Genomic DNA, 11,024 nt, shown 5'->3' with positions numbered 1-11,024 from the left:
CTCAGGGGAGGCGGAGTTTGATGCCGCATCACCTGAGGAAGGAGTGTCTTCATTTGGAATCGAATTTAGGCCGCTCAAATCAGCTCTGACTTCAGTCAGTGTTCTAGAAGGAATTGGGGCTGGGGTGCAATGTGTAAGGCGGTGTCAAGGTGTGCCTGATTTACCTTTGACCTGGACTGAGTGTGAAGTAACCTCCTTCACTTCGTACGGTCCAGTCCACCTGGGTTCCAGCCACTTTCTCTTGTGGACTGTAACCCTCACCCCGTCACCAACCTTTACCTTCAGTAGTGTCGTGTCCCCCGGCAGCTCCCCCTCCTGGACCTTGTGAACCTGGGTAGAGAGTGCTGCAGAGAGAACCGTCAGTTTTTTCACATAATTAGACATTACAATTTGTTGTACATCAAGGGCGGGCATATGACCTCCCTCCCTTGGTGGACCATGCATGACTCTACCAGTCATTATCCCAAAGCTATCTTAGCTTTTGGTTTGACGTTCCACCAGATTTTGGGATTGGGGCCTGTACACAGATCCAAATCTGTGGGTTATGCCAAATCTTTCTTCCACCTGTCTCAGGTGTTTGTTAAATGTGAGCCATTTGTCAAATTTGATTTGTCTTGGGATGCCATACCTGGGTATTAGTTTGGTTTGTAGCCACTTAAAGACTGACCTAGCATCCTCCCCTTTTGTTATTATTGCCTCTACCCATTTGGAGAACCTATCTACTATGACTAGGAGATAGAGTTTGCCTTTAGATAAATTTTCGGGGCCCATGTCGGTGTAGTCTATACTAATATCCTGAAAACATGCATTAGGTGTTACGTATGAGCCCATTGGTGTTTGATATGGTTTCTTTGGGTTGTGTCTGTCACAACCATTGCATTCGTCACAAAATAAATCATCGTCATAAAATAAGTCAGTCATATTTTTTATGTGAGGGTGCCACCAGATGTGCGAGGCCTTTTTGGAGGGTCTTTAGTTTGCCTTCGTGTGTGGGGCCATGTGTTTCTCATAAAAGTTCTGGGTCCATCAGTGTGGCCTGCTTCATGGGCATGGGCTGAGTCTGTATAGATATTCAGTCTTTCCTTTTCCTCTGATGAGGACCTGCGTCAATCCGATGATTTCAGCTAATTGGATCCGATGCTGGTTGAGGGATGATGGCTGATTGAAGGGTGACATCACGAGGTGAGCTGTTTTTTTTCAATAGCTTTTGCTACTGCAGCAACGTATCTGGAGCATGTTGACTGTCCTACCTCAATGTGGTCAAGTTTGAAGAGTAGTACATCAAGACCCTTCTCTCCCCCTCTTGTTTCTGGAATAGGACGGATGAGGTGAATCCTTCCCTTCCAGAAACATCCAAATGGAACTTGTTCTTGTAGTCAGGTGCAGTCAGAGCTGCTGCCGCTGATAGATCCGTTTTCAGGAGTGCTATGGCTGTTGATGCTTCAGCCGTCCAGGCCAGGGGTGCATGGAGGTTCCTTGATCGTAGGATGACCGGTGCTGCCACCCCCTCTGGGCCACACCCAATGGTACAACACCTGATAGGTGGGGTCAGGTGCATCATGTCTTCGTCCCAGTCTGCAGTGTAGAGGCAGTCATCAGTTTCTGTTGCATTGAGTGTGCAATGGATCTCAGCTTGGGGAGTCTTATATGGGTGCAGAGTGTAGATTTGAGCTTTCAGTTGGTTGAACTTAAACTGGATGTGAGGGGTGGCAGGCCCTGTGGGTAGGCATTTTAGCCAGTACACTTCTTGGGCTTCAGACAGTGTGGTCATCGGCAGGAGTGGCATCCTCATCATTCTTACTGGGTGATCAGGTGTTGAAGTGGGAGGGTTGGTTGTAATCTTGCTGCTCCTGCTGCATGTGGCTAGATTCTGGGTGGTTGTATGCTGGCTGTTGCTGATGCATGGGTGTGGGTCCTGGTAGCTGATGTTGCAGAGGTGGGTTTCCCCCACTTCCTCTTGCTCTCCATTGCTGTTGCTGCGGGGAGAGTGGTTTCATGCAATCTCTGGCAAAATGACCGGTAATTCCGCAGTTAAAACACTGGTAGTTTCCCCCTCTGTGTTGTCCAGTGTAGGGACCCCGTCGAGCCCATACTGGGTGTTGTTGTTGCAGGATATACTGCTGTGGGGGAGGGTATTGGGGTGGTGGGGCTGCCTGCTGTTGGATCATCTGAGAGACAGTCTGTGCCACGATTTGGGAGATGTCTGTTTTGGTTCCCGGCTCCTTCGTTTCTTCCGCCACCATCTGTTTCTTAGGTTTTTCTCCTTGTTGTGCTTCCTTCAATTGGAGTTTCAGGAGTTGTACCTGGAGGGACTGCACCTGGCTCTCAGCACCCCCTCTTTCCTTGTTGTGCTGGGTCACATGGTGGTGCACATGAGTGTTGAATTGGGTCAGAGGAAGTGCAAACAACCCTACCGTTCCTCTGAGTTTGGTTTTAACATCTCCGGGACACCCGTTGACCACCATTTCCTTCCACATGCTGAGTGTGGTATCAGTGTGATCGAATGGTTCTTCGTGGACCGATCTCCATGTGGTCTTAGCCCTGTCCAGGTATGCTGCAGGTTGCTCACCTGGGTTGATTGTAAAGGAGGATAAGGTGGCATGGTTTCTTTCTGTAGGGTATGCTCTCCGTAGAACTTCCCATAATCTGGTACGGAAGTGGTCTATGGGCAGTGTTGGGGCCCGCCATCCAAGGTCAGCTGCTGTCATGAGAGCCTCCATGGTTCCGTGGTCGGTGGCTCTTGCTAGAAGTGCTTTCATGTCTCCTAGGCAGAGTTGCAGGCCTGACGTAAGTGTCTGCAGTTGAAGTAGCCACGCTGAAGCTCCTCCATGTAGGCTAGGCATCTGTCCCATCAGTGTTGTTAAATCAGTCATTTTCCAGGGCTGGTACTCCACAGTGTGTGCATCACCTGGTGTCGGTCGCAGGGGGTACTGTCCTGCCATCTCCTGCTCTCGCTCTCTTCTATCAGCAATTCTGGAGGACCGACGGAGTGTTTCGGACCCCATTGATTCGGTAACTTTGGTTACTGTTCCTCTCATTATGCTTTCCACACGGTAGGCTCCCTCTCTGTTGTTATCTTGGTTAGCTATTAGCTCCCTGAGTTCCTTAGCTCGAGCTATTGATGATTTCAGCAGCTCCTGCATCTTAGTCACGTTTGGAGCTCCCATCGGAGCTGGGGTGAGCACCATGTCAATTTCTTCTTCGTTTTCGATATCCATGTTCTGATGACAGTCCTCCCTATCCGTCTGATAGAAGTGGTTTGAATCTAATCTTGTTTGTAAGTGTCCTCTGGTTTCAGAGGTGAGAGAGTTCACAGAGGAGCATTGCGGCCTCCGTTCCTGGGGGAGGTCTCCTGCTCCTGGAATCCCAGTTTCGAACTGTTCACATACCATATGGCCAGCCGTTATCCCCAGGGTAATTTCCCCCTTTAACTCCCCTATTCTCAGAACTGGAGCCTGTATTGTGGGAGGTGCCCTGGGCAGGAATGGGTTGTGTGACGGGCTCCGGTGATTTTGTCCCTTTGAGTATGGCGGGGGCTGAACTGCCTCCATTGTCAATTGTGGATATAGTGAGGGAGAAACGGCCACAGGGGGAGCCGTGGGCAAGTTCTCAGGCGGAGCTTTAACATCCCCCGACGCCACAATAGCCACGCCCATCATGTCTGGTGTGTTTTTGGGCAGCACCCTCCTACTCTCCTGTATGGCCCATGTACCTATCTTGAGCTCCCCCTCTGCTCTCTCTCTCTCTCTTGTACCTACTTTTTTGAACCTGTGTATGTTGTTTCTCTCCGCCTCACTCGCTTTTGCATGCTCTACTGCGTCCTCTAATTCTGTCTGCATATCTTGGAGTTTCCCCCCTGTAGGTGGTCCTCCGCTAAAATAACCTGCTTGTGTCCATCTTATCCGTAATCCTTTCCACACTTTCTCCACTTTCCCATACTGTTTTTTACCTCCCGCTCTATCAATCATACTCTGATCTAAATAATCATTGAATTTTAGTTTGGGCGTGGTAGCTGCAGACATTTTATCTAGTTCGTCTGATAATGTGTATAATGCGTTATTTAGGTATATTCAATCCTTACTATGTGGTGTTTATTTCTATCGTTGTATGCTTAGCCTGTCCCTGGTCGAGACAAAGGGGGTTATCAATATGTGACGCCCGCCACGTGTGTATTTCACCGGTATTTTATTTGAATTTGTTCAGCGATTCGTTTAGGTATTTTCTATAAATGATTCTGCGATTTCCTTTTGGAACAATATATCAGTGAATATATGCGGTTCTCTAACAATTTTCAGAGTAATTCTAGCTCTTTAGGAAATATCGATAGAATTTCTAGACAACTAAGAGTTGTTCAGTGAATTATTTAAATACTTTCTGTAAACAATTCAGTAAATTCCTTTATGAACTTATATCAGTAAATTCGAGCGATTCTATAGCAATTGTCAGAATAATTCTATATATTTAGGAAATATGGATAGAATAGAAAAACCCCAAAATCAGTGTGTAGCTTTTAGCGTCTGTAAAACAAAGTCTGTATTAAGCTCGGCGGCTTATTTAAATACTTTCTAGAAACAATTCAGTAAGTTCCTTTATGAACTTATATCAGTAAATTCCAGCGATTCTATAGCAATTGTCAGAATAATTTAAAACTTTAGGCAATATCAACAGGAATGAAAAAAAAAAACGAAAATCAGTATTTCGGCCCGGCTGCTGTCAATCAAAATTGCACGGCCATTCGATACTAAGGTGGCTTTGTCTACCAGCACGTGTGCATAATAGCCCAGTTACGTATCCCAACCTACTCCGCGACAAACGTTTCTTTCAATTTAATTTCCCCCATCTCCAAATCATGGAATGTCAACTCTGGTTCATCTTATGTTTATTGTTTGATGTGCAATAGCCACATCATTCCCGATCTCTGTCTAGTGGAAGGCCAAACTTACATATCCTGTATCTACTCGACTACACCTCTTACAAAACCTATTAAATAATACACAGCTTTTTTAATAGGGCATTTTTCATGCAGATTCATTCAATCCAACCACACCTCCACAAGACCTATTCGATGTTATATGTATCAACAGGAGATTTTACTTGCAGATCCGGTTCATCTATCATTCAACTATAACCACACCTCCACAAGACCTTATTCGATAGTACAGAACGTATCAAAATAGGAAATTTTTACTTGCAGATTCGGTTCATCTATCATTAAACTATAACCACACCTCCACAAGACCTTACTTGCAGATTCGGTTCATCTATAACCACACCTCCACAAGACCTTACTTGCAGATTCGGTTCATCTATAACCAAACCTCCACAAGACCTTACTTGCAGATTCGGTTCATCTATAACCACACCTCCACAAGACCTTACTTGCAGATTCGGTTCATCTATAATTCATTCATTCGTATGAAATTCTCATTGAATTTCCAACATCCATAATTGTGTCCATTACGTGTTAAAACACAGCCACTATTTAACGTCACCTCTATACACAACCCAATACATATATAATTAGGACAGTTTTCTATGCAGATTTCAGAACAAATAGGGTCCCTGGAGGAATTTAACACATTGGTCAATCACAATTCACACATTCCTATTAAAATAACTGAGTATAGGCCCATTAATAAGAATATGTATATATATATTTTTTTTTTTACAAAACAAGATATCTTTAATCAATGTCTTAGGTTCTTATGTAAAAAATTTGGGCACCGATTCATACTCACGCCCAGTACTTTCTGATCAAAATTTGGTTTAGACTATAATACAATATGCAGATTTCGATATAACAGGCTCTGCTCACCTTTATATAGAGCGCTCCGATCAGATTTCCTGAGGCAAGATGAATGGCTGGGGAAGTCACTCTTCCGTCTGATTTTTTAGCCGTGATCAGTCTCGTCCTCTCACACTAACTTATAATAGATCGAATTCAAGAACAACCAAACTCTGCTACCAATTCTGTTAGTGTTCAAATACTGGAGAGTTGAGACCAAATCACGGACGCTGGACAGAGTGGATTTCAGTTGTAACGAAAGACAGTTTTAATGAGTCAGAGATATCTTGTCCCGCAGTTTTACGTGCACGGACCTAGTTCACATAACTCGGCAAGGAGCCAGGTGAAAAAGAGGCCTATACAATGGTTACATACATTTTTATACATAGAATAAAGTAGGTGGAGTCTTGTCGTTTCGGTCTTCTTGACTGGTCGGAGGGTTGGAGGCGGGCCTTGCTCTAGCCAGAGCGGGCCCCATTGGTGCACAGCAAAAGTTCTTTGCTCTTGGGACCGGCCAGTTAGAGGGAGATGAGATGTGTGTTTATATAAGGAAGAGGGGGTCAGTCTTCTGGCTGGGTGTATGTGTTCTTACGACGGAATGTCTTTGTTTATATGAGCTATGTGTATGAATATTTATATAACACCTTCTAGCCCGAAGTCCAGCGCGTCATCGACTGTGCCGCAAAAGCATGCTGAAACTGCAGAGTCGATACACATAAACTGTGGAACATCCATCCATCCTCTCTCCTTTACGTTGTGCTTCTTCCTTCACACACAAAAAAAAAACATTGTTGTTCATCCTTCCTGTTGGCTGGATGTTTCTACAAAGATTTAGTTTTACAAGTAACACTTAATTTTCCCTTCTCCTTGGTCTTTATCTGAGCAGCATGGTAGAATATCAATGTGAGGAGAGACTTCCTGTCACGTTCTGACCTCTATTTCTGTTTTGTATTTATTTAGTATGGTCAGGGCGTGAGTTGGGTGGGCAGTCTATGTTTGTTTTTCTATGTTTTGGGGCATTTCTATGTTTTCGGCCTAGTATGGTTCTCAATCATAGGCAGGTGTCATTAGTTGTCTCTGATTGAGAATCATACTTAGGTAGCCTGGGTTGCACTGTTTGTTTGTGGGTGATTGTCTATGTTAGTGGCTTGTGTCTGCACAGGTCTCATTTTGTAGCTTCACGGTCGTATTTGGTTTATTGTTTTCGTTACTCTTTTGCATAGTGTTCAGTCTTTCTTTATTAAAGATTCACCATGGACACTTACCACGCCGCATATTGGTCCTCTGATCCTTCTCGCCTCTCCTCTTCAGACGAAGAGGAGGACGACCGTGACACTTCCCATACTAAGTTCTACAGGACTACCTTGTCTGTAGACTAGGGTCTGAGCATCGTGACAACTGTTGGGCATTCCACCGTAATGCGCTACGGTAGTGCGTACGGCCCAGTACATCACTGGGGCCAAGCTTCCTGCCATCCAGGACCTATATACTATCTGGTGTCAGAGAAAAGCCACCCCCCCGAATTTTTTTTTGTCATAAATTCCAGCCACCCTAGTCATAGACTGTTCTCTCTGCTACTGCACGGCAGGCGGTACCGGAGCGCCAAGTCTAGGTCCAAGAGGCTTCTAAAACAGCTTCTACCCACAAGCCACTGCTGAACAATTAATCAAATTGCTAACCAGTCTATTTACATTGACCCCCCCCCTTTGTTTTCACACTGCTGCTACTCGCTGTTTATCTTTGCATAGTCACTTCACCCCTACCTATAGGTACAAATTACCTTGACTAACCTGTACCCCCTCACACTGTCTCTGTACTGGTACCCCCTGTATATAGCCTCCACATTGACTCAAGAGGGCCACCATTGTTCCTGTTCCCAAGAAAGCTAAGGTAACTGAGCTAAACGACTACCGCCCCGTAGCACTCACTTCCGTCATCATGAATTGCTTTGAGAGACTAGTCAAGGACCATATCACCTCCACCCTACCTGACACCCTAGACCCACTCCAATTTGCTTACCGCCCAAATAGGTCCACAGACAATGCAATCTCAACCACACTGCACACTGCCCTAACCCATCTGGACAAGAGGAATACCTATGTGAGAATGCTGTTCATCGACTACAGCCCTGGGTCTCGACCCCGCCCTGTGCAACTGGGTACTGGACTTCCTGACGGGCCGCCCCCAGGTGGTGAGGGTAGGCAACAACATCTCCACCCCACTGATCCTGAACACTGGGGCCCCACAAGGGTGCGTTCTGAGCCCTCTCCTCTACTCCCTGTTCACCCACGACTGCGTGGCCACGCACGCCTCCAACTCAATCATCAAGTTTGCGGACGACACAACAGTGGTAGGCTTGATTACCAACAACAATGAGACGGCCTACAGGGAGGAGGTGAGGGCCCTCGGAGTGTGGTGTCAGGAAAATAACCTCACACTCAACGTCAACAAAACTAAGGAGATGATTGTGGACTTCAGGAAACAGCAGAGGGAACACCCCTTATCCACATCGATGGAACAGTAGTGGAGAGGGTAGTACGTTTTAAGTTCCTCGGCATACACATCACAGACAAACTGAATTGGTCCACTCACACAGACAGCATTGTGAAGAAGGCGCAGCAGCGCCTCTTCAACCTCAGGAGGCTGAAGAAATTTGGCTTGTCACCAAAAGCACTCACACACTTCTACAGATGCACAATCGAGAGCATCCTGGCGGGCTGTATCACCGCCTGGTACGGCAACTGCTCCGCCCACAACCGTAAGGCTCTCCAGAGGGTAGTGAGGTCTGCACAACGCATCACCGTGGGCAAACTACCTGCCCTCCAGGACACCTACACCACCCGATGTTACAGGAAGGCCATAAAGATCATCAAGGACAACAACCACCCGAGCCACTGCCTGTTCACCCCGCTATCATCCAGAAGGCGAGGTCAGTACAGGTGCATCAAAGCTGGGACCGAGAGACTGAAAAACAGCTTCTATCTCAAGGCCATCAGACTGTTAAACAGCCACCACTAACATTGAGTGGCTGCTGCCAATACACTGACTCAACTCCAGCCACTTTAATAATGGGAATTGATGGGAAATGATGTAAAATATATCACTAGCCACTTTAAACAATGCTACCTAATATAATGTTTACATACCCTACATTATTCATCTCATATGTATACGTACAGTGCCTTGCGAAAGTATTCGGCCCCCTTGAACTTTGCGACCTTTTGCCACATTTCAGGCTTCAAACATAAAGATATAAAACTGTATTTTTTTGTGAAGAATCAACAACAAGTGGGACACAATCATGATGTGGAACAACATTTATTGGCTATTTAAAACTTTTTTAACAAATCAAAAACTGAAAAATTGGGCGTGCAAAATTATTCAGCCCCTTTACTTTCAGTGCAGCAAACTCTCTCCAGAAGTTCAGTGAGGATCTCTGAATGATCCAATGTTGACCTAAATGACTAATGATGATAAATACAATCCACCTGTGTGTAATCAAGTCTCCGTATAAATGCACCTGCACTGTGATAGTCTCAGAGGTCCGTTAAAAGCGCAGAGAGCATCATGAAGAACAAGGAACACACCAGGCAGGTCCGAGATACTGTTGTGAAGAAGTTTAAAGCCGGATTTGGATACAAAAATATTTCCCAAGCTTTAAACATCCCAAGGAGCACTGTGCAAGCGATAATATTGAAATGGAAGGAGTATCAGACCACTGCAAATCTACCAAGACCTGGCCGTCCCTCTAAACTTTCAGCTCATACAAGGAGAAGACTGATCAGAGATGCAGCCAAGAGGCCCATGATCACTCTGGATGAACTGCAGAGATCTACAGCTGAGGTGGGAGACTCTGTCCATAGGACAACAATCAGTCGTATATTGCACAAATCTGGCCTTTATGGAAGAGTGGCAAGAAGAAAGACATTTCTTAAAGATATCCATAAAAAGTGTTGTTTAAAGTTTGCCACAAGCCACCTGGGAGACACACCAAACATGTGGAAGAAGGTGCTTTGGTCAGATGAAACCAAAATTGAACTTTTTGGCAACAATGCAAAACGTTATGTTTGGCGTAAAAGCAACACAGCTGAACACACCATCCCCACTGTCAAACATGGTGGTGGCAGCATCATGGTTTGGGCCTGCTTTTCTTCAGCAGGGACAGGGAAGATGGTTCAAATTGATGGGAAGATGGATGGAGCCAAATACAGGACCATTCTGGAAGAAAACCTGATGGAGTCTGCAAAAGACCTGAGACTGAGACGGAGATTTGTCTTCCAACAAGACAATGATCCAAAACATAAAGCAAAATCTACAATGGAATGGTTCAAAAATAAACATATCCAGGTGTTAGAATGGCCAAGTCAAAGTCCAGACCTGAATCCAATCGAGAATCTGTGGAAAGAACTGAAAACTGCTGTTCACAAATGCTCTCCATCCAACCTCACTGAGCTCGAGCTGTTTTGCAAGGAGGAATGGGAAAAAATTTCAGTCTCTCGATGTGCAAAACTGATAGAGACATACCCCAAGCAACTTACAGCTGTAATCGCAGCAAAAGGTGGCGCTACAAAGTATTAACTTAAGGGGGCTGAATAATTTTGCACGCCCAATTTTTCAGTTTTTGATTTGTTAAAAAGGTTTGAAATATCCAATAAATGTCGTTCCACTTCATGATTGTGTCCCACTTGTTGTTGATTCTTCACAAAAAAAATACAGTTTTATATCTTTATGTTTGAAGCCTGAAATGTGGCAAAAGGTCGCAAAGTTTAAGGGGGCCGAATACTTTCGCAAGGCACTGTATATATTCATCTATATACCCACCTACATACCCATCTACATATCCATCTACATATCACATATATACCCATCTATATACCCATCTACATATCCATCTACATATCCCTATATACCCATCTACATATCCCTTATATACCCATCTACATATCCCTATATACCCATCTACATATCCCTATATACCCATCTACATATCCCTTATATACCCATCTACATATCCCTTATATACCCATCTACATATCCCTTATATACCCATCTACATATCCCTATATACCCATCTACATATCCTATATACCCATCTACATATCCCTTATATACCCATTTACATATCCCCTATATACCCACCTACATATCCATCTATATACCCACCTACATATCCATCTATATACCCATCTACATATCCCCTATATACCCACCTACATATCCATCTATATACCCATCTACA

The sequence above is a fragment of the Oncorhynchus mykiss genome, chromosome 28 (genome assembly GCF_013265735.2).
Source record: "Oncorhynchus mykiss isolate Arlee chromosome 28, USDA_OmykA_1.1, whole genome shotgun sequence".
Taxonomy (NCBI): Eukaryota; Metazoa; Chordata; class Actinopteri; order Salmoniformes; family Salmonidae; genus Oncorhynchus; species Oncorhynchus mykiss.
This window is presented reverse-complemented; position numbering follows the sequence as displayed.